This window comes from Trachurus japonicus, chromosome 20 (genome assembly GCF_045865225.1).
Source record: "Trachurus japonicus isolate A0001 chromosome 20, Traja_1.0".
In the NCBI taxonomy this organism is placed as follows: domain Eukaryota; kingdom Metazoa; phylum Chordata; class Actinopteri; order Carangiformes; family Carangidae; genus Trachurus; species Trachurus japonicus.
The window spans coordinates 6234727-6242926 of record NC_140926.1 but is presented as its reverse complement, the minus strand read 5'-3'; the positions used below and the strand labels follow the sequence as shown (position 1 = coordinate 6242926).

The 8200-nt window shown below is 43.7% G+C and overlaps 1 non-coding gene across 1 annotated transcript; it reads left to right on the top strand.

The window, feature by feature from the left end:
- The first annotated feature begins 455 nt into the window (after nt 1-455).
- On the top strand, nt 456-527 carry trnaw-cca (transfer RNA tryptophan (anticodon CCA)). The gene has a single exon. It is a non-coding gene; the product is annotated as a tRNA-Trp (tRNA).
- Nucleotides 528-8200: the final 7673 nt, after the last annotated feature.

Genomic DNA, 8200 nt, shown 5'->3' with positions numbered 1-8200 from the left:
CAGCAGGCCTCTTTTTTGCCCATGAAGTGTATATCCTCACTGACAGGTGCTTATTCATGTCATGTTGGCAAAAAATGGTGTGGTCAGAGCTGATCTGTTCAATTTTGTTTTCACATAATTTCTAGAAAGTAGTTCAAGATGTCCAGAATAGTAGCAGATATTTGAGGCTCTTGGATTTGTGTTTTAAACCCAAAACAAAATATGTTGGCAAGCAAATCCCCCAAACGAACACCACAGTCCATTCATGTGGGGAGCCTCATTGTGTTTCCAACTGATTATTTGTTTATGTCTTCCCTTAAAGAATGGAGTGGGCGAGTCCAGGAGCCATCAGGGTCGCTCTGTCTCAACTGGACCTTTTGGGGGGTGTTTTTTTTTTTGTTTACCTCCTCTTTATTTGTTCTTAGCTCATTCTTTTCTCAGACTACAGTTCTGGTTTGATCAGGTGTTTTGCATAGGACCTCGTGGCGCAACGGTAGCGCGTCTGACTCCAGATCAGAAGGTTGCGTGTTCAAATCACGTCGGGGTCAAAGCTTTTCAAAGAGAAGAAGGAAGATCGTCACTTGATCAAACCGTCTTCCATATTGTCCACAAGTCCATCGCTCTGCTTCGTCATCCCTAGTCATCATAGTATGCCACTCAGACATCACTGGGCCTGTCCCATTTCTCCATACTTGGCTCAGTGCGCTTGGTTACGCACACACTTTGGTGACGTTTTTCTGGCGGAACGTATATTTGCATATAGTGTGCAAGCATGTATTAAGTGGCCAAGCGTGTGGGGGGATATTTAAAAGCAATCGGGTCATACTTGACAAGTGCAGCCTGTGCCATTGCGCACAGTAGCACAACTGCGACACACACACACACACACACAGCAACAGTTTTAATAAACAGTGCTGCTGGATCACAGTCTCTTCTACTCCAAAAGTGTCTCTATGCGCAAGATTCAAATCATAAATGTGTAAACCCAACTCTGTAAGTAAATAAAACAAACAAGAAAAACGAAAAAAATGAAATAAAAACATGAACAGAGCATGATGAATATAAAATATGACATTAAAAGTCATAATTATGAGATAGCAAGTTAATGTCATTTCATTGAGATTAATTCAATCGCATTTCCTAAACGTGGCTTGTGGCTCCCGGTGATGGCGGACTTCACCGTGGTGCATTGTGGGATTTATACTTGGCCAAATACCGCTCGGATGCGGTCTTACCTTAAGTGTGGGTAAAGTGCAAATCAAGCGCGCTGCACTTTCGGTCGCTGGAGAAATGGGACACACTTGCGCACTGACACTAAGCCCATGAACACACACGCCAAGCGCCCAAGTGTGTAAGTGTGATGGAGTGTGCATATTGGGACAGGCCCTCTGTATACAGATTACAGGAAGTCACTCCTGACAGACACTTCTACCGTCGTCTGAACTAAACCTTACGACCTGAGAGGAGTTTCCATGCTGCAAGGAGCCTTGACCCCTCTGACCTTTTCTTTCAGCCTGTATCAAGGTCCGTTCATCACAGCCAGACACAAAGTCATGAGCAACAAATCCAGTCAGAAAACAACATTAACACAATTTGTCTTAAACAGCCCCGACATGAACTAGAAATGGCCCTAATGTCTACAAACTGCATTGACTGACAGCCGGCGTGGTTTATTATCACAGTGGTCAAACAGCAAAGTCGTTTATGTGCAGAATGATGAATGTGATGATGAATAATAAATTTGCTCTGCAGAAATACTTTATTTTGGCCTTCTGATAACTAACAGTCACATGAAATCAATTTTTTAACAAATGTGCTCCCACCGGTCGTTGTTTCTGAGCTTCATAACAGAGCAGTCAGTCACGGCGTCTGAGTCCAGATCGATCCGGCCTGACACATCTCATCTGCTCACACTTCACACAGCTCAAGTTCAACTCAAGTGTTTGGAGCTACTTAGAAAGTGAAATTAAACAGTCTGGTTTTTGGAGGTATTTTTATATCAAATATTTATATTTGTTATGTTTATTGTAGGTCCCACTGTGGTCTACAAAATTGATTATTTCAAGAATACAACTTGAATTTAGTTTATTTTTATATTTTGGTGAATTATTCTTTGATTTGGAAACATCCAAAAGTTTTTTTCTCATGATTTTGGAATAATTATTTTCTAACAAAGTCAGGACAATTTGGATGAAGTATTTTATAATCATTCACAAGGATTATGTAGATTTTTAAAGGCAAGGCAAGGCAAGGCAAGTTTATTTGTATAGCACATTTCCGCAACAAGACAACTCAAAATGCTTTACAGTACATATGTTAAACTGTACGACCTGTGGATTAAATAGCTTCAACAAAGCGGCACTCCTTCGATTGGCCACTAGACGTTGGCTCCAAAACGGAGTGAATCCTTGTTTGGTCAGCATCATCTCATCTCATTCGACTCATTGAACATTAACTGAACACGTTGTGATGTTGGAGCAGATACAGGCCTGTTGAATATGAGATTAACAAAATTAGCTAACAGTATTTATATGTTATATGTGTCATATGTTTATATGCTAAGTTGCAGGTGTCTGTGTCAGTGTCATACCTGTTAGCTTGTTAGCTTAGCTCTTTAACTAGCTAAGCAAATGAATTAGCTTCCAGTTACTCATCAAGCAGAAAACCAACATGTCAAACTGTATTAACAATGCTAACCAGAGTGTGGACTCACTACATTTATTTAACAGACATGCTCCTCTTTGCCTCTTCTTGGATTAGTTAGAGTCTGGCGTTGCCAAGATGGCCTCAAAACTCCTCCTTAGAAACCTACGTCCATCTTTATTTCCATTAGTGGTCAGTCAGTGTCCAACTGTCCATCAGTCGACAGAGTTCAGTTGCGATGAAACAGTGAATCTTAAATCTTCTGCCAACGTGAGGGGGACACAGAGTCATAAAGAACATGTTGTACATGTTGAAAGCTCTGGCAGACGTACTAATGAACCTCGTGATGAGCTCATCTGATATCTGCTACATAAACATGTAACAAGCCAAAACTGTGTCAGATGAGCAGCAGCAGCAGCAGACACACACACACACACACACACACACACACACACACACACACACAGGATTTCCCTCCCTTTGTGTTTTCAGGCAGGACTCCATCGGTTCATCATCGCTGACAGCCAGCCGGCCGTGGCCTGTGTGTTGACTTTTCAAAGCAGTGAAGGAACACTATATCAAACACCATCAGTCCTCCTTGTCACCCCGCTGCCCGTTGTGTCTCATCGGCGTGTGACACACATTACAATGCGATGTCTTGTCAGTTTTTCTGAAACCAAAACAAGGGGCGGCCGGTTCGTCGACACGCGACGGCTGACGTTAAATCAATACGTGGGGGTTGTATTTGTGGGTCGCTCTGTGGCTGCAAGAGCTAATGACAAAGCAAGACAAATTAAGTGTCTGCTTAGGCGCACTTCCTTGGCTTGACAAGATGATGGGGACGGCGTAATGGGAAAAGAAGGGATGAAGGGGACGAGGAGCCATACAGCTGAGAGAAGAACACTTCATTTACAGGCCTGGTTTGTTTGGAGAGTTGTTGGAGATGCCGTGCACAAGGCGATGTGACGCTGATTACCACCGGCATGTCAAGGCAAGATAACCTCTGTAAGTATGTGTCATGCTGGGTGTATTCATGTGTTTGTGTGTGTGTGTTTGCCTCAAGGGCCCATTGTGAGGCCGTGAAGGTGGCAGAGTTGGGAGAGGCACAGACCAGGGCCTGATAAAAACAGACCGAGGCGTATCGCTACATCAGATGGCTGGCAGTGAAACAAATGGGGTCACGGAGGGTCAAAAACATCACAATGTCAGTCTCAGTCTGCTGCCGGTTTGCATGACTGTTAGTCTAACACGAGCTGCAGAGCTGACGAACCAACATCTGAGCTGCCACAGTGTTGCAGAGCAGCCTCAGAAAAGTGGCTGCATGGCATTTGATTCATATCAGTGGAGCTGAACGGTGGAGGAGGAGGAAGGAAAGAGGAGGAGGGAGGGGGGAGGGGGGGTGATCGTGTCCAATTGCAAATTAAAGTAGCAGTTAACAAGAGTGCAATGTGCTGGGAACAAGTGTGTTGTGTTGTTTGTGTTTTGCCGTTGTGTTCTGGTGCCAGGCGGCCTCCGTTTTTTGTTGTTGTTTAAAGCATTTGCTGAAACCTTGTGGCGATTACACCCGGCCATATGTCTCGTCTGTGAACGCCGGAGCTTCACAGCCATCCAATCCATTTGGCCTTTTTCTTTTTTTAAACAAAAAAACACAGCCACTCTCATCAAAAGCTTTATAATGAACCATAAAATATGACTGGAGGAAGTGCGGTGAGCTGCCGCTTTTTGTGTATGTGTGTTGGTTGTCCAAAAAACACGGCTGGCCTGAGTCTTTATAGCAGATTAAAACAAAACTCTGAGGCCATGTGCAGCTCTGTGTGTTTGTTTTGTTTCGATATCTCTTTATCTATTGAATTATATAGTCTACGCACAAGTCTACAACTAAGTTATATGTGGTGTTTACCCACACTGGAGAGGATTGTGTCAGAAAAAGAAGTGAGAGGATGTGTTTGAGGCCTGTGGATGTGCACCAGGGAGCAGGTTGAGTTTTCTGCCTGATAACAGTCGTACCTGTTAAAAAAGAAGAAAGAAAAAGCCACAAAATCTCTGGAAGTTTCTGTATTCCCATGTCTCCGTCTGTCTCGTCTCTTTCTAACTTATTATATGCATTCATACATATGTATATATACTGTGTGTGTACACCAGCTTATCCTCTGCTATTCAATCACTTCCCTTGATTCTCTCTCTGTCTTTGTTGATCACACTTTCTCCCTCCGTCCAATTTCATTTCTCACTCTTGATGCACACATATTCCTCACTCGCTGTCTCTTCCACTCTATCTGATTCTAAAATATTTCTATCCCCTTCTTGTTCTCTCTCTCTCTCTATCGCCACCGCTGCCGTTGCCATGCCTCTATTTGTCTCCTCCCTCCTCCTCTGTCTCTGTCCCGCTGCATCTCTTTTCTCTCTCGCTTGTCTGTCTCTATTTGTCTCGGTGGACAGGTCGGTTTTCTCCGAGGGCTGCACTCTTGACACGGTGAAATGGAGTTAGTTTGTTCCCGCGGCGACGGCGGCACTTTTGCAGTCAGGAGGATAACAACTCCAGATATTGACAGAGAGGACTTCAGGGTTACACGGCGAGCTGGCAGGAAGGAGAAGGTGAAAACTTTAAAGCACTGCTGCAGACATTAACTGTGGGTACAGTCTGAGCTGAGGAGGACACACAGCTCCAGCTAATGCAAGGAGGCTGCTAAAAATAGGCTGTTTGCTAAAAGCACAGTCATGGTTTTAGTGCAGCTTAGGTCACAAGTTAAGATAACACAGTGCAAAGCCTCTGTGAACATGGCCAGGTTTGCAAAATCAATTTATTCGGAGGTGCAATATCAAAGTAGAAAAGTTTCTGATTCCTAAACCCAAGAATCACAGAGAGACAGATTCTGGCCTCTGCACTGGGACTGACTTCATTCATCCTGGATGTGGCATGAGTTGGATTTAAGCCGAGTCATTTTACCTCTTTTTCCAACAAGCTGGTTCCAGTGCTAGTTCATAACCAGAGCCTGATCTTAGCACATGTTCTTTGCTTTTTGACCGCACCTGGCTAGACGTTATCAATAGAGAGCCGAAGCGGAAGCAGGAAGTAACACTCGCCATAGGACCTCAATTCGGAAAAATCTCCATGTAAGTGAATGGGAGTCAAAATGTTATTTTGTGATCCGATTGAATTGTGTCATGAGATAAATATTTGACCTCTATCTGTTTAAAACATTGTGTTTCATGCCGAGAAATCAGAAGTTTGTTGTAAAACTATTGTAAAATAAAATTCCAACCAGAAAGACCAAAAAGGTGGCGTAGGTGACGTCACACACCAAATGCCGCCCTTTCCTTTTACGTATTTTCTGTGGGATACCCGATCTGTAGTCCGTAGAGCGGTCTTTACACAAAATACATTCTTCCATTGCCGTTTTACGATAAATTGCTGATTTTTTGGCATGGAACGCAATGTTTTAAGTAGGTTAAGGTCAGATATTTTTCTCATGACACAATTCAATCGGATCATGAAATAAAATTTTGACTCCCATTCACTTACATGGAGAGTTTTTCTGAATTGAGGTCCCATGGCCAGTTTCTCTTCCACTTCCACTTCTGCTTCGACACTCTATATCTTATTACATTTGTTTGTTCACAGTTGAAACTAAGTAGCCAAGCTACAATGGCTAACGCTCATCAGAATCAAAACATCTCGCCGTCAAAACGTATTTGCCGTTTGCTGCGATTACGACAAAGGTCCTTTCTTTTCTTTTCTTTTTTTTGGGGGCCAAGTCCAGGCCTAGATTTAATTCTAGTGAGACTAGCCGCATCAGGTCGGACTAAGTTTTAATTTTCAGGCCTGTTGAAAACTCTATAACAGTCTTGCAAAGACAGGAGCAGCACCTGCGTGGGGAGGGTGCATGGCGCCGACTCGGCTCCTTCACCAAAGCACCAGGTTCGTTTTGGTGGAAAAGAGGGTATTTGTCAACCTGGGTGTCAGTGAATGAGAAAAGCTACAAACCTGTTCCAGGAAGACCTACAGTACAGCTTTCTACTTTGTTAAATGTTACCATCAGTCCATAAAGAGGAAAGAACACTATCCATAACCCAACAATATATCCCTCACTGTTGCTACACCTTAGAATCCCATTAAGCCGTTGCTGAGCAGGCTGAGGAGGCCATTAGTTTGCTTTAGGGTGAACGCCAGATTCATTTAGAAAAAAATCATTTAAAGAAGTTCTGCCCATGCACAGCCTGAGGATGGTGTTATTTCCCGATGTGAATCAGACCGCTGCTGGAGAAATTTAAGTCTTATTGATGAGTGAATCCTTTGCTCGATTGCATTTTTTTTGCAGCAATTTGATTTTTCTGCTTACAAGGCAGATTAAAAACGCTCGTATGACTTTGATAGAGAAGTGCATTTAGGTAGCGGGGCTTCGCCAACTTTGAAATGCAAATACATTCGATGTGAGAGGTTCCATCAGTCGCTCTGATTTCTGGGGGAAAATACCTGATGAGTCATTCAGAGGAGGAAAAAAAAAAAAAGTCGGATTATTCAATGCATACCAAACATTTCTAACCGCCTGTGACCATCTTTGGTCGTCTCGGTGGAAAAGCAATCTTGTGATGTGTTTGTGTGTGACTGAGATATCATGGTGAAACTACTACTTCCTGCAAAGTTGGATGTGAATCAAACATTTTTTTTTTTTATCCCTCTTTAGTCACATCCTGTCAGTCTTCGGTAAATAATCACCAGTCGGTCACATGATGACGCTGTTTTGTCAGCAGCAGCTCGTGACAAAGCCGCAAAAAAAACTAAAAAGACAAACACAAATATGTTTAAACAGGGACATGAATCATAGAAATGATCAGCGTGACAACACACACACACAGTGGACCAGGCACCTCCCGCCCCCTCAGCAACACACACACACATAAACCCACACACACATACACTCATTTACAAAGCCAGCGTCTCATCTTCCTCAGCAGCCCCGTCTCACTGTGTCAGATAATCTTTACCATCAGAGGCCGCGGACGCCATTGTTGGGATTTCCTCCTCTTAATTACGAGGACACTGGGCTTTGTGCTGCAGTCCCAGGCTCCATTTCTAACCCCTGTTGTGTGCGTCCTTAACCCCCCCTCTCCACCCTCTCCACCTCCACCCCTCCGCCCACCTTGTGAGGCTTGGAGGGCCAGAGGGGCAGCTAGGTTTACCACCTGTTGTGGCAATTACTATAACAAACTCACAAAGCATGAAGGCAGGGAGGGAGGGACTTCCAGCAACTTCTTATCTTACCAAGGAGAAGGTCTGGCAGGTCATCAGTCAAACCACCACCACCACTACACTACTACATTATCAGGCATTAACTGCTGCTTTAAATATGTATGTGAAAAGTTAGGTATGATGCTTTCAGGGACAGCGAGGAAGAAAACTTCTCCATCATCGACACAGTGATGAGTCAAGAAATAGAAAATACATAAACAACCAATTTGAAAAGAGGAACAATGAGTCGATCCACCTCCTCCTCCTCCTCCTCCTCCTCCTCCTCCTCCCCGGAGCTCTGAGGTCGACACTGTGCAGTTTAATGGTGTCGTGTTGCATGATTTCACA